Source organism: Hyaena hyaena, unplaced genomic scaffold, assembly GCF_003009895.1.
Source record: "Hyaena hyaena isolate Hyena2069 unplaced genomic scaffold, ASM300989v1 scaffold_274, whole genome shotgun sequence".
Taxonomy (NCBI): domain Eukaryota; kingdom Metazoa; phylum Chordata; class Mammalia; order Carnivora; family Hyaenidae; genus Hyaena; species Hyaena hyaena.
In genome coordinates this window covers 287,217-313,319 of record NW_024080907.1, presented here as the reverse complement: position 1 = coordinate 313,319, position 26,103 = coordinate 287,217, and the positions used below count along the sequence as shown (strand labels likewise).

Sequence of the window (26,103 nt, the reverse complement as noted above, 5' to 3'; positions counted from 1 at the left end):
TCAGACCTGCCAAGGTCCCCAGCCATCTGCTTCAGGGGGGCTCATACACTCATACATACTGTAGCTCACATACTCCCCTCCCCACCAACTTCCGCTGGAGGGAGCGTGCTCTCCCTTCTTGGGGGCTGGAGACTCAGGGGAAGGAAGATGCGCCAGAGGGAAGAGAATAATAGGACACCCGAAAGACTTTGGGGGATCCAGGGCGGGAAAGGGGGCGAGGAGAGAGAAGGCGGGGCGGAGGGGGGCAGGGACGGGAGTCTCTGCGGAGTGGCCGCCCCTTCCCGCCCCGCCACTCCTGCCTGCTCCGGGCCCTCCCTCTTCTCCCCCTTCCCCTCCTCCCTCCTCCCCTCCCCCTCCCCCTCCTCCTCCCGCTCCTCCTCCGGAGTGGATGGCGGCGACCCGAGTCGGAGCCCCAGCGGCGCTGCCGGTGAGTGACCAGCCCCAAGGGACAGCCGGGGAGGCAAGGGGATCCCCCTCTCCAGGGTGGGGCCACCCCTACTTGGGCAGGGAAAGTTTGCGGGCGGGGAGCGCGCGCGCCCCCGGGTCGCGGGCATCTCCCGGGCTCTCTCGGCGCCGTGCGCGGGGGCCACATCTCCCTTCGTCCGCGGCAGAGGTGTCCCAGGAGGGCCCCGACCGGGCTTCCCCTCCTCATCTCTGCCCTGGGGCTGCTGGAACCTGGGTCCGGCTCTAAAGAGATAAAAAAAAAAACAACAACAACCTCAAACAGCAAAGAAAAGAATCCAGACACTTTCCCGACGGCGGGGGCGGGGGGCTCGTACAAACCCGAGCGCTGCCGGGGCCTCCCCGACCTGAGCCACCCTCCCTCGGGGGCTGTGCATCACCCCCCGCCCCCCCTGCACCTCAGGACTCTCACCTGCCCTCTTCCTGGCTTCTGTTCTTCTGGCTGCTGCCCCTCCCCCGCCCCTTCCCGTGGGAGGCTCTGGTCCCCCAGCGTCGGGCCACAGCTGGTGTCTCCGGCCGGCTGTCCCCTCCGGCTCTAGTAGGTGATGACCCAGGACCTCCACACTTGTCCGAACATTTCCTGCAGGAGTGACGTTCACTGGGATTTGGTGTTGGGTCCCCTGGATCCACAAACTCTCTTTGGTGGGTCCAAGGGGAAATCAAAATATATTCCTCCTTAGGCGTTTAGGCTTCTACTATATCTGTTGGTTGGGCTTTTTTTTTTTTTTTTTTTGCCTTTCCTCTTATGTTTTCTCCCAATAATAGTTACTTCATATAATTAGCCTTTCTAATTCCGAAAACATTAAAATAATTTAAAAATAATCAAAAGAATGCTTGCTAAAAATGCCGAGCAGAACCTGATCTTTGGAAAATAAAGACTTCATTCCACACTTAACTGCTGTGGGAGATGAGAATTCAGTAGGGCTGGTTTTTTTCAGACTACCCCCGACTGTTCGGGCTCCCTCCAGGCCAGAAGTTGTAATTTGCCTGACACAAACCGCAGTGTTTGTTGGCATTCCCCAGCCTGGCGTGGGCACTCTGCTGGTCTCTCCCTCTCCAACAGGCGCTCCATCTCTCTCCCAACTCCCCCACTCCTACTTTCTCATAAACAGCTGTGAAGACAAGGCAGTGGAAGATGCTAAAATGAGCAGGACCACAAGGAAAAAACCAGTCTGCCTCATTTTATTCCTGAGGCTGTTGCTTTAGCTTGACTCTGATTGGGTGGAAGAATGTTTAGTTCATTTGTGCGGTTTTATGTCGGCTTTCATTATGGTTGAATCAGTGTTTCCATGACAGGCTTAGTTCTCTGGGTGCTTAGGAGGGGCTCGTTAAATTCGCAGATGGGTCTGGACAGATCAAGTCTGGAATCTGGAGGGGTTTTGTTTTGTTTTGTTTCGTTTTAGGGATTGATCTGGGTTGATATGGCCAGCCTCTGCGCTCTCCCTCAGAACTGGAGGGAGGTGGGAGGGAGCCTGAGCTGAGGTTTGTGTCCACATGCCTAAGAAGAAAACACTTTTCTGAGGAGTGAGCTGTGTGAGCAGGATCGCAGGGGGTGTTGAACATTTATTGTTTTAGGGAGAATGCTCTTCTTAAGAACTTAGCCGTTCCTGTTTCTAGAAGAACACTAAATGTGGTTGTAGCAAATGTGTTAGATCAGGCTCTGAACAACGTGTCAAAACAGTCAAGGTGTTGAACTATTTGGAAATAAAGATTGTTTTTTTAATTTATTTTTGAGAGAGTTTGTGCTCTGATGAGGGGCAGAGAGAGAGGGAGAGAGAGAGAGAATCCTAGGCAGGCTCCACAGATTCGGGGCTCAAACTCACAAATCAAACTCATGAACTATGAGATCATGACCAGAGCCAAAATCAAGAGTCAGACGCTTAACCAACTGAGCCGCCCAGGCGCCTCTAGAAATAAAGATTTCTTTAAAAAATTTTTTCACTAGTCAGTTGGTTAAGTGTCTGATTTCAGGCTCAGGTTGTGATCTAATGGTTTGTGGATTCAAGACCCACATGGGTCTCTGGGCTGACAGCTTGGAGCTAGGATCCTGGAGCCTGCTTTGGATTCTGTGTCTCCCTCACTCTCTGCCCCTCCACCGCTCATGCTCTGTCTCTGTCTCTCAAAAAACAAATAAAAATTAAAACATTTTTTCCCACTGGAAATAAAGGAATTTAATAAGGATGTAATTCATTTTCCTCTGCTGATGCCGTTTGACAGTTTCCCATTAGTGTGAATTAGTAAGGTTTTACTGTGGTCTTAAATGTCATTGATAAGGAAGTGTTGTTACTTTCCTTCAAAGAGAAAAAAGCCTGTTAAGTTTTGAACTTATTTGGCCCTGTTGCTTAGAAAAGCAATGCACTCAGATAAAAATCTTTTGTCTTCCTCTTCCTGAGGATTTTTAATAGTTATTTAATGCTCTAGAGGTCAGCCTTATACTGTTGGGAAAGAAATTGCCTTTCTGCCTTGTTTAGCTTTTGTGCCACCTCATGGAATCTTGAGTGGTTTGGTGTCAGATGTGAGTGTTTGCTGTGTAGCCCAGTAGGCCGCTTTGCAGGATGGGGATGTAATGAAGGCCAGTAAGGTGAAGGCTAAGGAGAGGGTCATCTGGATGGTAGGATGAAGGCCACATCCCCAGTTAGCTGATAGAAAGCAGCCAGTTATCATCTGGAGGGTCAGATGAACTGGAAATACATGAAGTGTGGGACCTGCAGAGAGGAAGGAGGGCAAGCGTTGTTAAGTAAAGTAACCCAAAGGGCTATGATGTGGCGTTTAAAAATCACACTGTACAAGAATGCGGAATTCCATAGAACATGCTTAGGGTATGGTGTTAAGTTTTAAAAGCAAGTTATGAAAGAGAAAGCACTATAATCTCACCCTTTGAAAATACATCCAAAAAATACTAGAATTATACACATCAAAGTGGATGGCAGGATTACAGGTGCTTTTGCAGTTTTTTTTTGCGCTTGCCAGCATTTGTCAAGTTTTTGCGGTAGTAATAGCTAACATTTCTTGAGTATAAAGCACTTGCATATGGTGTTTCATTTTAAACCTCTGTGAGGTAAGTACTATTATTTTTCTCATGAAACTGTTATTCTCATGAAACTAGATTCAGAGGGGGAACTTGCCAGGACTGCATGGCCTCTATGTACTTGAATGAGATCTTGAATTCAGGTCAGTGACAAAAGTCTATGCATCTCAATCACTACTATCTACCATCTCTCTTCCTGCCATGTACTCTACATTACTAAAGAAAATGTAGAAAAGGGGAGGTAAAATATTTTGTACTTTAGTAAGAACTAATATTTTGGTTAATTGTAAAATATCTCTGTCTCCCATCTCTTCTGTCTCTCACTGTCACTTCTTGTTGAAAGCCCTTGGGAATTGCTCCAGACTTAGCCCGAGGTAGCTCACCTTCTTGGGGGGGCGAGTCAGCTGTACCCGCAAAAGGTATTTAAGAATTCCTCTGAAGCTTCCCAGGCAGCCTGGAGTTCCAGGAACCCCATGGGATTCTGGAGCAGTCCTGGTAGAAGGCAGGATTTTTCAAGTAGATCAGGTAAATTATGTCTTCAGAGCTCTGCCCACACGGGCTTTCATTGTTCTTGGCATTGTCGAGGGAGTGTGACGGGTAGGAAAACCCAGGGAAAGCTCCCAGGCTCCCTTTTGCCTATGTGTTACATGGTATGTTGGGGTAGGTAGGTCCAGGATTTAGCATTGAACAGGAAAGAAAGAGAACAGCTTATTCCTTCTTGACGCTTATTACTATAAAAGCACAGTAATAAACTATTTTTTGGAAACTTGGCTGTGTGAGTGATCCCATGCATTGGTAAAATGAACTGGTTTAGTGGAAGTGGAAATATTCAGTGTGAGTGATTCTGGGGGTAGTTTGGGGGAAAACATGCCCACATCCTGTACCACCATGTACCCTCACAGGCAGCCAGGCCACCAGAGGTCACCGTATCCATCTTTTTCCTGGAAAATACCTAAAGATCCGCAGAAGCTTGGGCTTTTCTAAAACACATGGTCATTCAAATAACACACCTTTAAGTAGGAGGCTTTATCTCTTCTGTTTTTCAAGGAAGAGATACTGGAAAGCTGATGCTTCTTTTTTTTTTTTTTTTTTAAGTGTATTTACTTATTTTGAGAGAGGCAGAGACCACCTGAGTGAGGGAGGGGCAGAGGGAGAGGGAAAGGGAGAGGCAGAGAGTCCCAAGCAGACTCTGCACTGTGAGCACAGAGCAGGACGTGGGGCTCAAACCCACTAAACCATGAGATCCGACCTAAGCTGAAATCAAGAGTTGGTCACTTAACTGACTGAGCCACCCAGGCACCCCAGGAAGGCTGATGCTTCTAAAGCATCTTCTTGTTGAAAAAGAAAAATTGGAGTCAAGGACCCCTTTCCCAAATTATCACACTCAGACCAGTGTCCCAGATCTTATATCCACTTAACTATACGGGAAAGGTCTTTTTGGTCTCACATGTGTGTAGGACTTGATGGCATGTATTTTCTGTAATTAATAGTGTTATTAGACACCTTGTATTTCCTACTTTTATTTTTCCTGTAGTCCCACTTTCCTCACCTGCTTTATAGCCACATCTCAGAGATATTGGAAATTCGGTCCAGACCACTGCAGTGAAATGAAGATTGCAAAAAAGTGAGTCAGATGAATTTTTTGGCTTCCTGGTGCATACAAAAATTATGTGTAGGGGTGCCTGGGTGGCTCAATTGGTAAATTGACTGACTTCGGCTCAGGTCATGGTCTCATGGTTTGTGGGTTCGAGCCCCGCATCAGGCTCTATGTGACAGCTCAGAGCCTGGAGACTGCTTCAGATTCTGTGTCTTCCCCTCTCTCTCTCTCTGCTCCTCCTGTGCTCATGCTCTGTCTCTCTTGCTCTCAAATATAAATAAAACAAAAAATTAAAAAAAATTTTTAATGTTAATTTTTGAGGGGGGGAGAGAGAGAGAGAGCTGTCAGCACAGAGCCTGATGCGGGGCTCGAACTCACAGACTGTGAGATCATGACCTAAGCCAAAGTCAGACGCTTAACTGACTGAGCCACCCAGGTGCCCCCAAAATTTTTTAAAGTTGTGTTTACACTATACTGTACTTTATTAAAGTATGTAATACCATTATGTCTAAGCAAACAACATACATTCCTTAAGAAAATACTTTTATGGTTAAAAAATGCTATCATCTGAGCTCTCAGTGAGTAGTAATCACTGATCACAGATCACCATAACAAATATAATAATAATAAAAAAATTTGAAGTATTTTGAGACTTACCCAAATGTGATACAAGAACATGATGTGAGCAAATGCTGTTGCAAAAGCGTGAATAGACTTGTCCCATGCAGAGTTGCCACAAACCTTCAATTTGTAAAAAAAAAAAAAAAGCATCATCTGCAAAGTGCAGTAAAATGAGGTATGCCTGTACATTGTTCTGTTTCATCAGTTCAGTGCATTTGGAGGCTGCTACTTCGGACACCTCACTTCTTGGTTCTGATTTCATTTTTCTTCATGTGAATGTAAGTTTAGAAGAAGTTCTTTCATAAAAGAGCTTTGGTAAACTTGAAACTTTTGTATTCCTGAGAATGTCTTTATTTTGCTCTTACAAGGAGAGTTTGAGTGTTGAATTTTTGATTCAAATTGATTTCCCCTGAGTACTTGGAAGATATTGCACCATTGTCATCTTGAATCTGTTGCTACTCCTAAGAGTACCAAGTAACCTTGGGCAAGTTACCTAATTTCTCTCATTTTCCTTGTCTATAAAATAGATAATAATATCCACTTCAAGGATAATTGTGGAGAGATAATGTATGTAAAATATTGCCTGCCACTCAAGGAAACACAATAATTGCTAGCTGTTAGAATTACTTTTATATATTTTTCATAATTTCTTGGCTTTCTTAGATTTTACTAGTTTATATCAACATTAATTGTCTAGTTGCAGACAAAGACAAAATCATGTTGGTATTTTTATTGAAATTGCATTCACATTATATTCCAGGGAACTGAAACGTTTACAAAATTAGGTCTTCCCATCTTCTCCTTTTATTCAGGTGGATGGTGATTGGTGATTTCCCCTCTCCATGTCTTACACACCTTTTGCTGTATTTATTTCGTGTAGGTTTTGTTGATATTTTACGTATCTTTTTTGTTATTATATTGTCAGATTGGTTATTTGCTGGCCCATAGAAACTTTTGTGCTTTTGGGATTTTGATCCTGTATCTTAGCATCCAAGATGACTTAATAGTTCTAAGAGTCTGTATGTAGATATTATTGAATATTTTACATAGACAATTACAAAACAATACTAATTTGTCTTTCCCTTTTCATTCCTTGTGACTCAGATCTTTTTCTTGTCTTATTGCATTGGGTAGACCCTCCGGTACAGCGTTCAATAGTAACATTGATGGCTGACCAACCAGCATCCTAACTCACATTCATGTTGAAAGGAAGACTGTGTGGAGTGGATCCTGTTTCCTTAGGTCATGGTGGTGATGTTCTGTCTCTGTTGGGCATGTGTATTTATTTGTGTCTCTGACAGTGTAGACAGATTTATACTGAAGCAACTGAAGCATCGATTCTTTATATGCAGCTGGCAGCATCTCCGGGAATGTTGTTTGATATCAGCTGAGCCTGTTTATAGGAAATATTTAAGGAAATCTATGCAAGTATCTCTTTCATAGATCTTCCCAACACATCTATTCTTTTAAAGAAACAAATCCGTAAACACCTTTGGCCTTCTCCCCTGGTCCTCCTGTCAGCCCTAGGTGATAATGGAAAAGAAATGGACTTTGGAGTCCGGCAGATCTGGGTTTGATTTTAAGCTTTGCCACTAACTAGATGTCTGGCTATTTTAGTGTATTGGGGCTGCTATAACAAAGTTTCACAGACAGGGTGACTTATAAACAACAAAAGCTGATTTCTAGTGGTTCTGGAGACTAGCAGTCCAAGGTGAGGGTGCCAGCATGGTTCTGGTGAGGACCCTCTTCTGAACTGCAGACAGCTGTCTTCTCAGTATGTACTCACACCATGGAAGAGGCGAGGGAGCTGTCCACAGTCTCTTCTTTTAGGGACACTGAAGTCCATCCCCGTGACTCAGTTATCTCCCAAAGGCCCCATCTCCTGATACCATCACCTTAGGGGTTCGGATTTCAACTTATTAATTTTGGAGGGCACAAACATTCGGACCATAACAGTGGCCTTAGGCAAGTTACTTAACATCTCTGAGGCTAAGTTTCCTTTTCTCTACAACAGTAATAATAAGACTACCTCAGTAAGTTGTTCTGAAGATTAAGTGAGATAACAGGAAATAATATGGACCAAGTGCTTAGCATATGTTAAAGCTCATAGATAGTGGTCTCCTGTTATCTCCCCTCCCCTGTTCTGTCTCTTTCAAATCAGGATTGTGCTTCAGACGGTCTAATCAGAGAGAATTCTAGGGAGAGGAAATGGGAACATCTCATAATAACTTAGGTTTTCTTGGTAATCAGCTTTGATTTCTCTTGGATGAATTTCCTTAATGCCTTGAATCACCATTTTGATTTTGCTTTTGTACCAACAGCTTTTAGTTTCCCTCACAGCATGTTGATGGACATTTCTGTAGAATAACAACATTGTTATTTGAGTGCCCTTCTTAACCACAAGTATCTCTTTGCTTTAGTAGTTGATGTTCCTGTCCTTCTGAAGATAAAAACCCTTTATTTCATTACTTAAGATAACAGTAAAAATTTTTTTAACGTTTATATATTTTTGAGAGAGAGAGAGAGACAGAGCTCAAGCGGAGGAAGGGGAAAGAGGGAGACACAGAAGCTGAAGCAGGCACCAGGCAGCACAGAGCCTAATGCAGGGCTAAGGCCCACGAACCATGAGATCATGACCTGAGCCAAAACCAGATGCCTAATCCACTGAGCCACCTAGGTGTTCATACTGAAGATACCATTTTAAATGCAAAGACCCCAGTGGCTCCTGGATGGCTCAGTCATTGAGGGTTGGACTTTTGACTTTGGCTCAGGTCATATCTCCTGGTTCTCAGGATTGAGCCCCATGTCAGGCTCCTCTTGCTTGGGATTCTCTCTCTCCCTCTCTTTCTGTCCCTCCAAATAAATAAATATACTTTAAAAAATTAGATGTGAAGATCCTAGGGAGGGTATATAAATAACAAAATGACTTCTGGGACTAGGTTTTCTGAGAAGGGATCATGAAGTTCCTGACTAATTAAAGGGTTTCATTGGCGGGGAATCGACAAAGGAGAGCCATAGAAGGCAGAAGAACTGAAGGTATTCCTTGTGGGTTTCACAAGACCTAAAATCTGCCTATTTTACAACATCGTTTATCTGGGCCCTGTGGAATCTGTACTTGGCCCAGAACTTTTTTGCAAGTGTCTTATCAGAAATAATAATGATAGCTATGACGGTTCTTAAGTAGAGGAAAAGAGCATCATGAAAACAAAACATAATTGGAATTATGGGGATGTGCCTCCATATAAATATCTGTGGCCCAGAGCACAAAAATAACTTTTCCATTACAGAGCTAAGCCAAGGGTTTCATAGAAGCAGCATTGAGAATCTAATTTAAAACAGCTATGGCCCAGAAATTCAGAGACAGGACTGTCACACTGGCCTCTGTTCATCCCTTTGAAAGTTTTCTCCCCGAGCTCACAATAACTCATATTCAGGGCCAGTTTGGAGGCGCTAGAAGATAGTAATTGATGCTATAAACCTTGCTTTTGTTGGCCTCAGTTTAGTGTTAATACCAACTTAGAGAAACGTTTTAATCTCACATCTATACAACTGAGAACCTCCCCTAGTGCAGCTCCAGGCCTGTTGCTTGTTTGTGGCTCGAAGCAAACAGAACCTCCTAAATTTTGTGAAAATCCCCCTGGTGGCTGCCAGTCTGGCTTCAGTGGAAGGTGCCTGGTTAGGGTCATTGTAAGTAGCACAGTGGCTACTTACCAGGTGCTTCTGATTTTCAGAAAAGTGTCTTGAGGGAAAACAAGTGATCAGGCTTTCCTGGGAACCTGGTGATAATGTCAGAATCTTCCAGTTCTGAGAAGGCTCAGACTTGCCTAGATGAACATTTTTTTTCTCCCGTAAGGGCAGAAACTTGTTATTTTCGGCTTCCAACCTCATCCTTTTTATCATTCTTCTTTTGACTATCAGCTCCCAGTGGGAATGGCTCTGTACCACACGTGATGGGATTTACCCAGCTTTAAGCAGCCCCCTGCTTGTCGGGATCTGCCTGCTTCCCACCCACACATTCCCGTCTCCTGCCAGATGTCCTCCTTAACTGCTCACACGTGCCCTTGCGCAGGCGCACACTGCCCTTAGGGTGCCGCTGCGTGCGGGCACCCTGCTGCAAACCCCACCGCGTGCCGCCTGCTTGTTGCCCGTCTGGCCAGAGGGGGCGCCTTCCCGGATTCTCGCGAGAGCACCATATGGGCCTCCCCAGCTGCACGCTGCCTCCAGAGACAGGAGACCCACAGAATATTCCTGCCTGGAACAGGTGCTGGCTCCTTTATGGGTTTCCTAGTTTGTTTGAGCTCTTGGCCTGCCATTCTTGTGAAGAACCTTTTTTTTTGTAAAACACCTTCCCTCCTGGAACTTTTCCAGTGTGTCTTGTTTCTGACTTGTTGCCTTTCTTGGACTTGACTTATCCATGCTTCTGAGACCCCGATCATGCTTTATTTAGGACTGCTCCTCACCCTCCCACCCTCTTTTGATGTATGTGGCTCACGCATGCAGCCACTGCTTACTGAGCGGCTGCTCTGAAGCTCTTGCACATTGAGACTCGTCATGAAGCTACAGCTGCCATCACTTTTCTGTTGCCGAATAGTGATAATGATGTGCTGTGGGGCACTTGCCCCCGTGCCATGAGAGATGTACATGAAAAGCAGTCTCTCCTCCCTTCTCCTATTTCAGACTTGAAAATCAAGTGTGTGTGTAGGTAGGAGCCATCAGGCTCAACCCTGGTTTTCTCCTGCATTCTGACTATCGCCTCCTATTGGGTTTCCCTGCCTCTGGCCTCACTGCCTTCCTGTCCATTCTCCACTGTAAGGGCTTTCTTTCTAAAATTTCGATCTGATCCTGTTTCCTTTCTCTACATTCTTTCACTGAATCCCGTTGCCTTTAGGAGAAAATCAAACTCCTTAGCATGATACAGAAGGGCGTCTGTACCTTACTCATCTACCTGCGTCTTTCATGGTAGCACCTGTATTAGGTCCTGGTTCCAGCTGGGCCCATCTGCCTGCAGAATCAGCCTCCCTTCTGCCCCTGTCTTTGTACAAACACTCACCACTCTCCAGTCTCCTCTGCCTGATCAATTCATATCTGCCTTCAAGATTCAGCTCAAAAGCCTGCTCTTTCAGAGGCCTTTTCTAACTACCAGACCTGGCAGCTTCATTCCCCCACCACACGGACATACGTATACCATTACCGACACTTAGCCGTCACTCTCACCGATCTTAACTAAGCATCTGGCTGTGGGTCCCCACGGTAGCCTGCACTAACAAAACATTTGAGAACTATGTGTACTAGACAAGAGAATGCCCTGGGGTAAGGGACTGGGACTATTTTTACTTGCACCAGTGTGTAGCACAGCGCTCCGCTATCATTGTTGAGGGAATGTGTGCATGTATGAAAAAATTAATTAGTTCACACACACACACACACACACTCTGCATGTTCACACGAGATAATGAGATGTTGATCCCTATGGGAAGCTTACTTCAAATCTCACTGAGAAATTTACAAAGCACTTAGTAGGTGCTTAGCAAATGTCTGTTGAGTCAAAGAAAGAATAAATGCACATATACACAATCTATGGAAGATTTACCCGAAATGTACTGTGAAGAGAGCCATAAGATAACTTCACTTCCTCTTAACTGCAGGAGAAGAAGTGTGGGACTAGAAAATCAAAGACGAGATTTCATCTTCTTAGCTGTGTTACCTGAGTGAATCCTTTTACCCCTTTGGACCTTTATTACCTCATCTGTTAAACGAGGTGTTAGGAAATATATTTAATGCCTATTGAACATTCTTTAGAAGGCCTAAAGTCAAATGACCAGCTGCTTTCTACGAAGTGGCATGATTTTGGGACTGTCATTTTTTGGTCTCTTTGTGGAGTATGTTCATGACAAGCCCTTAGCACTGGGCACAGCAGCAGAGCCAAGACCAAGAGATGGACCAGAGTTTGGCCAAAGGAGCGGGAGGAGGCCAAGACCTCTTTGGTCAAACCCAGATAGGGGTCCTGGCCAGGATGAGCTGATCTGAGCAAGGCAGGGGAAGCAGTCAATGCCCCGTGGCAGCCTGAGGTCAAAGCTGGCTGGAGATGGCCAGGAAGGAAGCCTTGGAGGGGGCGGAGAGTATGCTTTCAGGGGTGTGTGCTCCTCCAGGGCAAGTCTGTGTGAAGGCAGGCTTGATGCAGGTCATCAAGATCAGCTGTCTTCAGTTGTCTGAAGGACAGGCAGGTGAAAAGTGTTTAGACTTAGCCTGCGTCCCTGCAGTACACAAATAAAAGCCAGGAGGAGGTTAATTTGGGGTTAATAGGAAGGAGAAGAGTTTATTCCTGCCCCAGTGATAATGAGATGAACTCCTTATAAAGTGATATGGTCTCTACTACCGAAGAGTTCACGCAGCTGGTTAACTCCTCAGCAGAGATGTTGTGTTAGAGAGTCCTTGCTAGTGAATGTTGGATTAGACAACGTTTCCAGTATTTTTCTGATTCTAAGAGAGCCTTTGCTTCTCATGTCCTCCACAAATCTTGTTTAGGGACACACTTTGAGGCTTTATAGCCCATCCTTCTGTGATGTTATCTTAGACACCCCACTGTCCTGATGACCAGCCTTTGGGAACTCTGAGTCTTTTTTTTTTTTCTTAATATTTATTTATTTTTGAGAGAGAGAGAGAGTTGGGGAGGGGCACAGATTGAGGGAGACATAGAATCTGAAACAGGATCCAGGCTCTGAGCTGTCATCACAGAGCCAGATGCGGGGCTCGAACTCACGAACTGTGAGATCATGACCTGAGCCGAAGTTGGATGCTTAACTGACTGAGCCACCCAGGCGTCCCGGGAACTCTGTAGTCTTTGAATGTCCACCTTAAAGTGGAGCACTCTGGACTGGATGTCATGTATAGGATGTGTCCTGGTTGGCCCCTCCCTGGGGACATTACCTACATGTTGTAGGTAGTCGACCCTCTTAATTCCTCACCTCTCTTCTCACTTTGAGCTGAGCTATAAAAGCAAACAGCAGTGAGCCTGGGCTTCTCGTATGTCTCATGCCACTGCAGTGGTAGATGGACTTCATTTCCTTCTATCTTCTTTTCTCTGCTGGAGTTGAACTTCTTGTGTCTCTGTGGCAGAGCTTCTAATCTAGACAGACTCTCAGGTTTGGGGGATACTAACTGTACTGGAAACTTCCATAGCATTCCATCCAGGCCTTCTCAAGTGCCTCACATTTCACCCCAGATGTCTTCTTGCTTTATTATTTGTTCCTTTTCCCCCCTTCATTTTTCTTTTTACATCTCTTCTTTCTCAACTCTCCATGCCCACTGAATACTACAACATTTCTATTTGTGCAGTGTTTTTCTTTTCAAATTCTTTGCCCTCTTGGCATCCCAGCGAATAGGAATGTGGGTGGCTTGTCAGTTCCATTGTGCATATGAAGGAAAATGCCCAGAGAGGTTAAGTGATGCGCTTAATTTACTGGCAGGCCCAAAGAGGCCGGAACCCGCTTTCCTGACTTCCGCCCCAGCCCCTGTCCTGGAGCTCATGCTGCATTTGCTCTTAGCACTGGAGATGCAAAGGGCATCAAGCTTTTCTCTTTGTGTGTGGTCATTGTACCAAAAGAGTTTCCCCCAGGAAACAATCCCAGGCCTCTAGGGTCTTAATCTGAGACCACACTGAAGTCAATGAGCATGAGTAACAAAAGCAGAAGAATTTACAGAGTGCTTCATATTTTTCAAAGAAACTTCTGAGTCCTTCATCTTATATGATGCGCCCCAAAGCCCTTTGAGGTGGAAGAACTCATGTGAGCCTCGTTTTGCAGGGGAAGGTCATGAGTAGCGTCCAGGCCTGAGGTAGGAGGAGGAGGCCCTGAGCTCCTGGTCCACAAATATTCCACGTGGCTGTGCTTCATGAAAACCAGGAAGAAGGAGTAAGTCATTTCTGCTGTCAAAGGCAGTGGAGACCTAGGGTGCAGACCTAGGCTTCTGAGTTTGGCACTTGGCCCAAGAAGTAGCTTCATGTCATGGATTGTAGTAGGAGCTGGGCCAGTGGGCTGGGGCAGGGTTTGACCCTGGATTTCAGGCAGGTGAATATAAGACCAGATGGAAGGGAAGTGTGCAGGCTGGGAGAGGGTTTTTTTTTTTATTTTTTAAGGTTTATTTATTTTTGAGAGAGAGAGAGAGAGAGTACAGCAGGGGAAGGGCAGAGAAAGGAGGACAGAGGTTCTGAAGTCAGCCCTGCCCTGAGAGCCACCCAATGTGGGGTTCAAATTCACAAACCATGAGATCGTGGCCTGAGCCGAAGTTGGATGCCTAACCTACTGAGCCACCCAGGTGCCCTGAGAGTTGGTTGTTCAGATACGGGTGAGGGGGGCTTGGCCTCCTGCAGAGAGGGGTGGTCTTTTAAGATCTGGTAGATACACTGGTGAGGATTCCCTGGTGTGAAGAGGGACTGTTCTCAGCAAAGTGTCTTATTATAATCTTGGGTTATTTGGCCATTTATTTAGGAAGCACCTACTGAACCTAAGTAAATCTCTAACATATGTATAGTTTAGTTTTCCTTATCAGGACTTCCCATATATAAGTGTGAATCTATTTATATATCATCTCACGTATAGTTCTTCTCATTAATGCACATAACCAAACCATGGGAATATAGAGTATTTTCCTTCATTTATCATTATGAAACTGAGACCCAAGGAGGGTAATTAGTTTGCTTAAAGACCCACGATTACTTAGAAGTTGAGCCAAGTTCAAAATCCATGTTTCTTGAACTCTTTTATTGGTGCTTCTAACTGCCTTCCACATGGTAAGCAGTTTCTAACCTTTAAGATGTATGCTTTGAAGAGAAATAGAGAAAAACACCTTTGTAATTATTAGTTAGGGTGTTGATTTATCTTTGAAGGCTGGAAAACCTGAATGCAGAGTGGAAACATAACATGAGCCCTTTTTGTTAAAGCCCAAGTGGGCATTTGTAGGGTTGTTATTTACTCTTTAGGTCAACCGGGAACGAGTCCTCTTCTTAGATTTGGAATTAGCTTCTGTGTTCTGGTGCATCCTGACCTGGGTCGGGCACCCTAGTTATGTGACCAAGTGTCGTGCAGCAGGAAGAGAGCATTGGGTTTCCTTGGCAAAGTAGTTACCGGTGGGAGAGCAGGGGTCATGGTGCAACCCACCTGGCTCCCCCTGTAGCGAAGGAAGGTCATTGTATTAGAGCTCCCAGGGCTCAAATATGTGACTCAGCTCACAGCTCAAGTGTCCCTTCCAGCCCACCATAGCCTGTCCCGGGCAAGGGGCCGAGCTCCTCTGACGCCTCCTGCTCCTGTAATGGACACACGAAGCTCTACTGCCTGAGCCCTGGGAACTGAGGGTGACACGCTAAGCAGGGCTGGTGCCCAAGATACTTTGTCCTCTTGGCTCAGCCTGATACCCAGCACACCCTTCCCAAGGGGCCTCCTCTCTGGATGGAAGTCCCGCTGGGCTGCCTGGGTCAGGGTGGTGCTCTGGTGGAGATCCTGCTCTTCCTGGGGAAGTGGTGGATTTTCCCCTGTCAGATCATCCTGCTGCTGCTACCTCCCCTTCCACTTCCAGCCAGAAGCAGCTGTTTCTCTGTGCTTTCCTTGGCACAGTTCTTGCCCTATAGGGAGACTGTAAGAGACTCTGATATGACCCAGAACCTGGCTTCAATGTTATGTACATTTTTCACTCATTCACCAAATGTTTATGGGACCTATCAGCCTGTGCCAGGGCAGGCGCTCAGGCATGAATGGGGTCCCGCCAGCCCCTGTCTGGGGGTGTGCACAGCCTAGAATAGAAACCCCAAGAGGCACCCAGCTCGCTGTGACGAGTGCTACTGGGAATTCCAACCTGGACTCCTCAGTCACCTACTCTGGGGGTTGGTGCCCTGGTGCTCTGTGTTTCTGCCAGACTTTCCAGCTCTTGACGTCTGCCTCAGGAGCCTTGCTCTGCCGTGCCAGGCCTGCATTGCCCAGCGCTCCAGCTGTTTATTGCTGTAGGACAACCACTCCAAAATGTAGAGGTTTTCATTGATGGATGAACGGACAAGCAGACTAGTGTACGTATGCAGTGGAATATTGTTCCGCCTCAAAAAGGAAGAAAACTTTGGCATATATTTCAACATGGATGAACCTTGAAGACATTATGCTAAGTGAGATAAGCCAGTCACAAAAGAACAAATATTGTATGATTCCTTAGGTGAGGTACTTAGAATAGTCAGTTTCATAGAGGCAGAAGTAGTGTGGTGGCGGCCAGGGGCTGCGGTGGCGCTTGCAGAGTTAGTGTTTAATGAGTCCAGAGTTTCAGTTTGGGAAGATGAAGAGTTCTGAGGACGGAATGTAGTGATTGTTGCACAACCATGTGATTGTACTTAATACCAGGACTGTACACTTGGCTAAAAGGGCAAATGTTATGTTTATGTATATTTTACCACACAAAAACATGTAGAGGCTTAAAAATCACAATTTAATGTGATGTCTCCTGGTTGTGTGAGTACATTGGGCTCAGCTGGGTGGTTCTGGCTGAGGGTCTCTCATATCATTCTAGTCAGATGGCAACTGAGGCTAGAATCACTGAAAGCTAAGGTGGCTGGATGTCTAAGGTGGCGCCCCAGTGTGGCTCTCCCACATAGCCTGGGCCTCTCGTGTGGTGGCTCAGCACTCGCATAAAGCAGGAAGGGCAGCTTCTAGGGCAGTTCAGGCCTATGCCTAGTGTTACTTCTGCTGCACTGTATTGGTGGGAGCAGTGACAGGCCACCTTCAAGGGAAGAGAAAACAGAGCTTTCCCAGTCCAGGCCTTTCTGAAGAGCATTAGATGGGAGATGCTGTTGTGACCACCATAAGAAAACTTCCACCCTGAAGCATGGTTGCAAGAGTCCTAAAGAGTCTGGGTAGGAAGGGGTCTTCTGGGAGGCACACACTTCTCTGTAAGACCTCTTTTTCAGGAGAAGTCATCTTCACAGATTGTTAGAGTTTGAATCTTTGTAAATTGTTAAGACTTTTTGAAACCAGTTGCTAGTGATGACTTGTTTGGGAACAAAATCTCCCCAACACTGGCCTCCTGGCTTCTAGGCTGGGCAAACAGCTTTGGGGGCCTCACCCAGAGGCACGTTTTTGTGCTGTGAGCAATAGCAGAAGGTCCGGTAGAGAGAGGGGTATGGCGAGGGAGGCCCTGACCATGTCCATGGAGGCCTGCCCACACCTCAGAGCTAGATGAGCTTGTTGTGCTGTAAGGAGCTCATGGATCTCACTGGGCAGAAATATGCACAGGCACCTGGGTGTTCTGTGAGGACACTGGGCGTTACTCATTTACATGGAGATTCAGAGTCTAGATGAAGGAGGCCAGTCAAGCACCCTGGTTGATACGTAGACTTAGTAAGGTGGTTGTTGTTTTTTTAATGTTTATTTTTGAGAGAGAGAGAGAGAAGCAGTACAACTGGGGGAGAGGCAGAGAGAGGGAAACACAGAATCCGAAGCAGGCTCCAGGCTCTGAGCTCTCAGTGCGAGGCCAACATGGGGCTCGAACTCATGAACCACGAGATTATGACCTGAGCCAAAGTTGGAAACTCAACTGATTGAGCCACCCAGACACCCCATAAGGTTTTTTTTTTAAGTTTATTTATTCATTTAAGTAATCTCTATACCCAAAATAGGACTCAAACTCACAACCCTGAGATCAGGAGTCACTGAGCCAGCCAGGCACCCTGATTTGTGTAAGTTTAAATATAAGCTAATGCCCATCACTGAGAATGTCAGTGGGCAAATCTGTTCATTTACTCCTACTTACAGGTTTCCTTTTTTTAAATATATATTTTTAAATATTTATTTTTGAGAGAGAGAGAGAGAGTGAGAGAGAGACCAGAGCGTGAGTGTGAGAGGGGTAGAGACAGAGGAGACATAGAATCTGAAGCAGCCTCCAGACTCTGAGCTGTCAGCACAGAACCCAATGTGGGGCTCGAACCCACAAACAATGAGATCATGACCTGAGTCGAAGGTGTTTAACTGACTGAGCCACCCAGGTGCCCTCCTACTTTCATGTTTCTAATCAGACTTTGCTGTAAGTCCAAAATTCTTTGTTAAAACCTTTAGTGGCCTTCAAAATGCAATAAAGTTCACAAATATTTTGCATGCACTCTCCGTAGCCTGAGAGACACAAATATTATGTGTGTGTGTGATATCTGCATTTGAGACTAAGAGCCCAAATAAAATGTTGATCTTCTGTACTTAGTTTGTAAATAGGACTTTCATGAGTGATTTTTAAAATCTTCGAGTTGTTCAAATTGTTACATATTTATACACATGTACATTCATGGAATTGCCAGGAATGGTGAGGATTGAAGCCAGCATGCTTTGGTTCTCTGTAAGTCAGTGGTTACTGCCTGTGTATCCACAGTGATTCGGATATTTCCAGGTGAGCTTGGTGGTCAGCAACAGCCCAGGACTGGCCACAGATAAACCAAAATGCGTTCGATCGGAGGCTTGCACACAGCCTGGATTACCTCTGATGTTGTCTCTGAGGCTTGTGGCCCAGTTTGGGCAGCAGGAGGGGAGATCTGCGATAGCAGCAATCCCAGCACAACTGGATTTTGTGTTTCCTTAGCAGGTGGATGAAGCCAGGCGGGAGATGGTCCCTTCTGCTGGTATTAACTGGCATGTGACCCACAGGCACAGAAACATGGGCAAGGGGGTATGGTCACTGATGCCTCATCTGCTGCCCAAGAAGGTGTCCCCTCCCCACAGAGCCTCCCTGCCCCTGAGCCAGGGCTGTTCCCTCCCAACCTCCCAGTATGCTTTATCTTGGGAGAGTGAGCACATTCTGTCTTTCATTTGCTGTTTTCTCTGGTTGTTCCTACCAGGTTATAAGCAGCTTAGCAGCAGAATCTAGTGAGAACAGCCTCTACTTATGACCTCTATTTATGCACCTGCCGTCTTATAGGTGTTACTTTATTTAGGGTCACAAGAACCCTGTCTCTGCCCTTTCTACCATGTCAGAAAACCACAGCCTCTGTGGCTTAAACAACAGAACTGTGTTCCTCACAGTTCTGAAGGCTGGAGACCCAAGATCAAGGTGCTGGCAGGTTTGATTTCTTCTGAGACCTCTCTCCTTGGCTGTGTCCTTACGTGGCCTTTTCTCTGTATCTGCCTCTCTGGTGTCCCTCTGTATGAACTCACTTCTTACAAGGACACCAGTCAGATTGGCTCAGGGACTACCCTAACAGTCTCATTTTGATGGATTCAACTCTTTAGAGGCCCTTCTCTAACCACAGTCACATTCTGAAATACTAGGCATTAGGGCTGAATTGCAGGGCACAATTCAGCCCGTAACGAACAGTGGAAGTTAACTCTGATTATGCTTTTTCTTCACACCCGGGGAATTCAAGTAACTTGCCTCTGTCACACAGTTGGTCCGTGGCGCCTGGGATTCACACACAATCTAACTTCTAAACCCTTCTTTCCCCACCACATGAATCAGGTCCTATTGGTTTCTGTTGTCTGCATGGTATTTCACTCAGGACCCAGCACGTAAGAGACACTGTTTGCTGAGTGAATGTACGTACAGGAGTTGGGGGTACAAGAATTTGTACCAGAACATGTGGCAAAAGGGCCCCAACATCCAAGGATGGAGGTCCTGGGTCTCTCCCAGCATGTTACGGTTCTTAACTTCTCAGACCATTCCAGTCTGAACGCAGCATGACTAGTGTGTGGGAGGGAACCACATTCTAAAGCGTTAAATATCCTTTCTGGGCCATTTAGCTACAGCTTCTTCTGAAAACACTAAAAATAATTACATGGTAATTAAGATAAATTACTTGACCAGTTTTTATAACAAAAGTGGTTGATTTTGGTCCCCCGCCCCCACCCCCAAATATTTAAGTCCAGAGAAAGAGCCCCTTTACAGTTCTTTAAACTTCCAGGGCTTTCTGCTTATCTTCAGGAGGGCCCCCGGGCCTCCAGAGAAGAGGGTAAGGAGGAGACATGCATGTTTAAGATGTGTGACCAGAGCCAGGCCCCCTTCAGCTGACTTTATCCCACTTCGTTTTCATGGTTTCCTTTGAGAATGCAGAATCTAAATCTGGGAGCCACCATCCAGTAACCACAGGGTCCTGCAACCCCGCCCCCACCCAGCCCTGGGGGCCCCTGAGGAGATAATGCCCTTTCTCATTTCCTCCTCTTGAGTGCCTTGCTCTTCCCACTGGAGAGCCCACAGGAGCGTACATACCAGAAGGCAGCCCTGAAAGCAAGCCTTGTTTGTTGGCCCTCGCCTGCACGAAAAGGCTCGAAGGCTTGCTTGTCTACCTCCTTCCCCTGGCTGGGGGCGGGCTGGATTTTTGGAAGAGTGGGAAGCCCTGGGGCCCTTTTGTGCTCCTGAGACCGGAGTGTAGGTAGGGTTCGAAAAGCGGGGCTTTTACTAGGGCTGCCAGAAACCAGTGCACCCAGGACATAACACAGCCCCAGAGCTGCCCAAACCAGGAGCTGGGGGCTGGAAGATTGAGGTGGCCAAGACGTGGACTGCAGCCCCAGCATCGATGTTCCCTTTGCTTCCTGACTGGCAGCCTGGCCTCACCCCCACCCACTGGTGAAATTACTCCCACCCCATCCCTACGGACCGTGTCCCTAAACCCAGATGCCTCTCTATTGTTCCTGCCCTTTGCTGGTCTGCAAGGCTTCATGAGGACATTCTTTCCTGCCTTGGGGGTCCTTGAACCTCCGGGTTTTACCTTGACCTCTTGGGTGTGTCTTCCTTTCTCCCTTTTCTTTTCCTCCACCTGTAAAGTGACCAGTCCTCAGCTTTGGATGCCATGTGGCCTCCCCTGTTTTCTCCTGGATTCCGCTCTCAGCTAGCCTAGGAAGAGCCCCAGCTCTACATGTGTAGCCTCTGGTTTTCTCTCCAAGCACTGCCTTGTGTTTCTAGTGCCTTGCGAGATATTTGCACTTGGATATACCTCAGACCTGCCCGTCTTCCTGCCTCTCCTATGGCTCTAAGTGCCAGATTCCCCCTTTGCCTGTGTTTTCTAGATCACTTTGGTGTCCAAGTCGTGGCAGGAATACTCCTTTACCTGCCCTCTCTTGTTGTGACTCCAACCCTGGTAATCAGTGTGGTGTAGTGGAAAGGGCGTGAGATTTGGGGCCCAGACAGGGTTCGATTATGACAGCACCTTTTTCTGGTTGTGCTACCTCAGGCACATAGCCCAACTTAAGCTTCCAATTCATTTTCTACAAAGTAGACAGATGCAGAACGGCAGGCATCCTGCTTGGCATACTCAGCTAGCTGGCCTTTTCGACAAGGAGCAGGGGCTCTCAACCTTGGTGCTACTGACTTTTTTAATTTTTTTTTTTGTTTTTGAGAGAGAGACAGTGCACAAGCGGGGGAGTAGCAGAGAGAAGGAGAGACAGAATCCCAAGCAGGCTCCACACCATTAGCACAGAGCCTGATGTGGTGCTCAAACTCACAAACTGTGAGATCATGACCTGAGCTGAGATCAAGAGTTGGACACTTAACCAAATGAGCCACCCAGGCGCCCCGGTGCTATTGACATTTTGGGCCAGGTACATTTTCGGTGTGCATGGTAGGATATTAAGCAGCATCCCTGCCTCCCCCCACTCAATGCCAGTAGTACCCCCTGCCCCTGGCTATGTCAACTAAGTTTGTCTCCAAACACTGCCAAGTGTCCCCCGGGGAGTTAAATCACGTCGGAGGACCGCTGGGACAGAGCCATGCTGAGTCTCTGGTGTAGGTGAGGAGTGTGGTCCCAGGGTTTCACCTTACAGTTGTTGGCCACATGTAGAAAGGGACTGCATCACTTTTGATCAGTCTTTTTCATGATTACTTTCACCATCTCCAGGTGCTGTGCCGACTTACTTAAGTTATACTTTTTATTTCACAGCTCAGTTCAGCACATGCCAGGCTTGCACCTTGGTTTTCTCTTGCCAGAGAAAGGGAGAACCAGTTCAGGGCAAGATAGGAACCCCTGGACCCTCACCAGTGTTGCCTGAAGGCCTGGCTCAGCCTGCTTCTTGGGCTGGCGCTGCTAGTAATGGTCAGTGGCGACTCAAGAACTCCTGGCTTATAAGCATTGTGCTACTATTTTTGAGTGCCTATGATATAGCATTTTACTTAATTAATTCAGCATTAACTTATTTGGAGCTTAGGGCATAGGTGTGATTCGTTTTCAGTTTATAGATGAGGACCCTGAGAATGTTAAGCAACATGTGTCAGGGATAACAACCAGAGGAAGCGAGATGAGAGGCCAGGTGACTTGGATGTGAGAGCTTGTCTGCTAGACCTCCATGCTCTTTTGCCTTTGTGGGTTGAGACTTTGCTGTGACTAGAGGGCAGGAGCCCATGCACAAGGAGCTCCTTTTAACAGTTGCTCAAGAGGTCCCCATTTGCCACCTGCAGGTCCCTGGGACAGAGAACAGACCTTTAGGCAAGGCAGATGGCTGGTTGAGACCATGAGTCCCAGCACTGTGTCCGTCACCAAAAAGGCTCTGATTGAGGTCGTTTCCTTCCTTCACACTTTGGACAGGACTTGGCTGTGGAATGTGCTGGGTGCTCACTCTTCCCTAAGAGAATAGCCCAAGAGTTCAGCGTCACTCACTAAGGTGGCAGATGAGAGGGTGACCCTAGCCCATAGCCCCATAGTCTTCCCTGCCAGACCCTCTGTAGTGGGAGACTGAGGAGGGTCCTAGAAGCTCGTGAAGAGAAGATGACCATGGGCTGGGGCTTCATGGGGTTGGGAAGAGACAGGCTGAGGCTCCATGGCCCCAGGTGGAGTATTCCCTAGGCAGCATGCAGCATTCCAGAGCCTGATTCCCACGGGAGGGTCTCAGGCCCTGGTGGCTTCCCAGCCTTGGCCAGAAGAGACCGGGACTGAGGTGGGAGGCTTTAGTGCTGTCAGCGAAGGGAGCTGCCAGATGCCACCCGCAGTGCCAGGGGATGACCTAGGGAACAAAACTCTAATATGCTCGCTGAGGTCAAAGGCAAGAGTTCACTCTAGTCATGGCCAATCTGGAAGCTCTTTGGTATCTTGTCTGGATAAGCAAATCAGGTATGTCCTGTGAGAACTGCCGGTGTCCCGGGGGAAGAACCTGTGGCTGCTGCTTGTTCTGAGAGTGATGCTGAGACTCTGCTAAACTAGAGAAGCTGTCTGGGCCTGTGGCCAATCTGCATGGTCAGAGCCAGGACTGTGGTGGCAACAGAATGAAAGGCCAGAGGATCTAGAATGAAAGGTGGACTGTGTGTTTCCTAGCCCCAGGCACTTTATCTTAGAAGAGCATGTTCTGTGAGCCTGGCTGGCTCAGTTGGTTAAGCATCTGACTTCGGCTGAGGTCGTTATCTCACAATTCGTGGGTTGAAGCCCCATGTAGGGCTCTCTGCTGTCAGCACAGAGCCCACTTTGGATCCTCTGTCTCCCTCTCTATTTGCTGCCCCCCCTCCCCCCCGTGGTTTGCTCTCTCTCTCTCTCAAAAGTAAATAAACCTTGAAAAAAAAAAGAGCACGTTCCAGAATGTTCCGAGGCAAATCATCTAGGTGGATCTTTGAGCATGGCTTCCTGTTACCCCATCCTGGAGCCCATAAGAAGGTTAGCATTCTATAGGCTTTGGGAAGGAATGCCGTGAAGAGACATGTAAACCCTTGCTTAACCAGGATTTCCCAAACACATCTGACCATGGGCTCTTCCCCAAGGCTGCTAACTTCTTTCTGCTTTGAGAGATGCCGCCTTCCAGGAGAACCCCTGAGTAGGCATTCAGGCATAAGGGACTAAGATAGGAACAGATTGCATCTGGAGAGCAGGATACAGGCATGGCCATGTGCCAGACAGAATGGACACCCAGTTCTAGAAAAGGATTTGTAACAAGTTGACCTGATGCCAAAGCAAACTGCAGAGTCTGGACTTTTTCCTTTCTTTAAAAAAAATTTTTTTTTTTTTACTTTTCTGAGAGAGAGAGAGAGAGAGACAGTGTGAGCAGGGAAGGGTCAGAGAGAGTGGGAGATACAGAATCTGAAGCAGGCTCCAGGCTATGAGTTATCTGTCAGCACAGAGCCCAACGCGGGGCTCAAACCCATGAACCGTGGGATCATGACCTGAGCCGGAGTCAGACGCCTAACCAACTGAGCCACCCAGGCGCCCCTCTTTTCTTCCTGACTAGAGAAAGGAAGGCTAGGATGGGAGACACGGAAAACAGAAAGGAGAAAGACAAGGAGAAAGGAAAACTATAGATACCGAGTACCCATTATGTGGCAATTTACATGTGAGGCAAACATCATCATTTCACAGATGAAGAAAATGAGGCTCAGAGACATCTGCTTAGCAAATTCCATAGCATTTCTGACAGTGATATAGACATGGTGTAGCTACTCCATAAAAGTGTCAAGGTGAGGGGCGCCTGGGTGGCTCAGTTGGTAAAGCATGCAACTCTTGATTTCCACTCAGGTCATGATCTCATGGTTCATGAGTTTGAGCCCCACATCAGGCTCTATGCTGACAGTGGGGAGCCTGCTTGGGTTTCTCCCTCTCTCTCTCTCTCTCTCTCTCTCTCTCTCTCTCTCTCTCTCTCTCTCTCCCTCTTTCTCTCCCTCCCTCCCCCTCTCTCTCTTTCCCTCTCTCCCTCTCTCTCTCCCTCTCCTCCCCCATCTCAAAATAACTAAATACATATAAAAAAGAGTGTCATGGTAAGAATAACATTCTGAAATCAGAATGGCCCACCCAGACCCAAATCTTTTCTTTGTTCACATAAAGACCATCTCTTGGGACTAGTCAGTTTGGGTTGCTATCTGTTTATACTACTCTCTAAATTTAGGAAATGAGCAGATTATTAAAACATGGTTAAAAAAATCGCCAGAACCCAGATCCGTCCTGGAGAGGTGGAGATTAAATCCAGAGGGGGGCAGGGAGCGTCGTTGGAACCAGCGCAGATCATATTTGAAGGCACGGATAGGTTTTGCTGTGGTTTAGTATTTTACAAATGGTATTTCCTGTCACATAGCTGAACTAAATACCACACATGTTTGTGATTAAATATGACGGGCTGCAGAACATCTGTGGTAATAATACAGGCAGTACATGCAGAAGTACATACACTTCTGCGACCTAAGGTGAGGGTGTGCTCTGCAAGCGTTTTCCCTTCACGTAGGGTTTTTTGTGTCCGTTTCAAAAGTTTGGTTTCCCCCTTTAAAGGGAAGGCTTCTACAGGGATGATATGTTAAGCGCTGTCATAGCAAACCTTCATGGATGCATTGCACCCTAGGCTGTCCTTGTCTTTGACTTTGTTTCTGGGACATATGTCCCTGAATAGCAAGGAGGGTAACGAGACTGCAGAATCTCCAACCAAGCAGAATCACAGGGAGGCTTTGCAAACGCAGCTCCAGCCTAGCTCCAGTGTTGCAGTTGAGGAGTCCAGCCCTGGGAGAGTCAGACGATTCCTTCCTTGGGGGACAGCCAATGAAACCACACAGATACTGACATGAAGACATTCTTTCTCTAGATTAGGCAGCATTGTTGTGGAGCAAAAAAGGCACAGGCATAAAAGGACTAAATCCAGCCCTTTGCAAAGGCAGGGGCGTTGCTGAGGGTCCAGATGTGTTCCTGAGGCTTGAGTAGGAGTCAGCCTGACAGTGACAGTCGGGTGGAGCTAATTCTGGGAGGTTACTGCTAGGTGCCTGCGATGCTTTCCTGAGCTGGACACCTCTTCAATGTCCATCCTCCCCCAGTGCCTGGCAGCTGCAGAGAAGCCAGATCCTGGGGATTATCTGAAAGGGTGTTGGTCTTCAGTTGCAGATGAGCAGGGATGCTGATTCAACAGCTGAATGCGTCTAATCTGATTTTGATACTCTGCAGGAAAAGGTAGAACTTCATATTTACACTTTATTTGAATGGTTTCTGAAGAAAAACAAAGGAAATCTACGATGAACAGCAGGAATAGATCCTCCAGAGTAGGGGTGGGGTGGCATGGCGTGGCATGGCGTGGAAGGACAAGGCAGGGAGTTACATGAAGTTTGGGGAATTCAGCGTATACCAAGATGGCCTTGTCCTAGAAGACGGGTGGCACCCGAGTGTATCTGTTGGGCAGCAGATCTGAAAAATTGTTCATCGCTAAGGGTGGGGTGGCCGGTTGCCGTTGAGAAGAGACAGGAAATGGGACAGGCTGAGTTATGAAAGCCAGTCTCAGAATTGACCCAAATTGCTACTGAGCTGTTGTTCTTGAGCAATCATGGGGAAAACTGTCTCAGAGTTTGTCTTTCCCACAGCCTGATGGCCAAGCGGCAGACATGTGTGGTGGGCTTTGGGGAGAAATGGGCTCTTTCCAGGTGAGAATAGTATCTTTCCAGTTTAGAGAGTGCCTGCCTCCAGGAACTCTCCTTAGTGAAAGGTAGAGTGGTGGCGATTGCTAGGAAATGG

At 46.9% G+C, this 26,103-nt stretch overlaps 1 protein-coding gene across 2 annotated transcripts in view; it reads left to right on the top strand.

The window, feature by feature from the left end:
- The first annotated feature begins 362 nt into the window (after nt 1-362).
- STON1 (stonin 1) overlaps nt 363-26,103 on the top strand; it is a 50,482-nt gene continuing 24,741 nt past the window's right edge. Inside the window, exon 1 of one of the 2 annotated variants that reach the window (XM_039245930.1) lies at nt 363-427. The gene's annotated coding sequence lies outside the window, so the exon portion shown is untranslated. Of the gene's footprint in view, nt 428-5,918; nt 5,987-26,103 lie in introns of those variants that run through there. The other variant, XM_039245931.1, reaches the window with a different exon arrangement.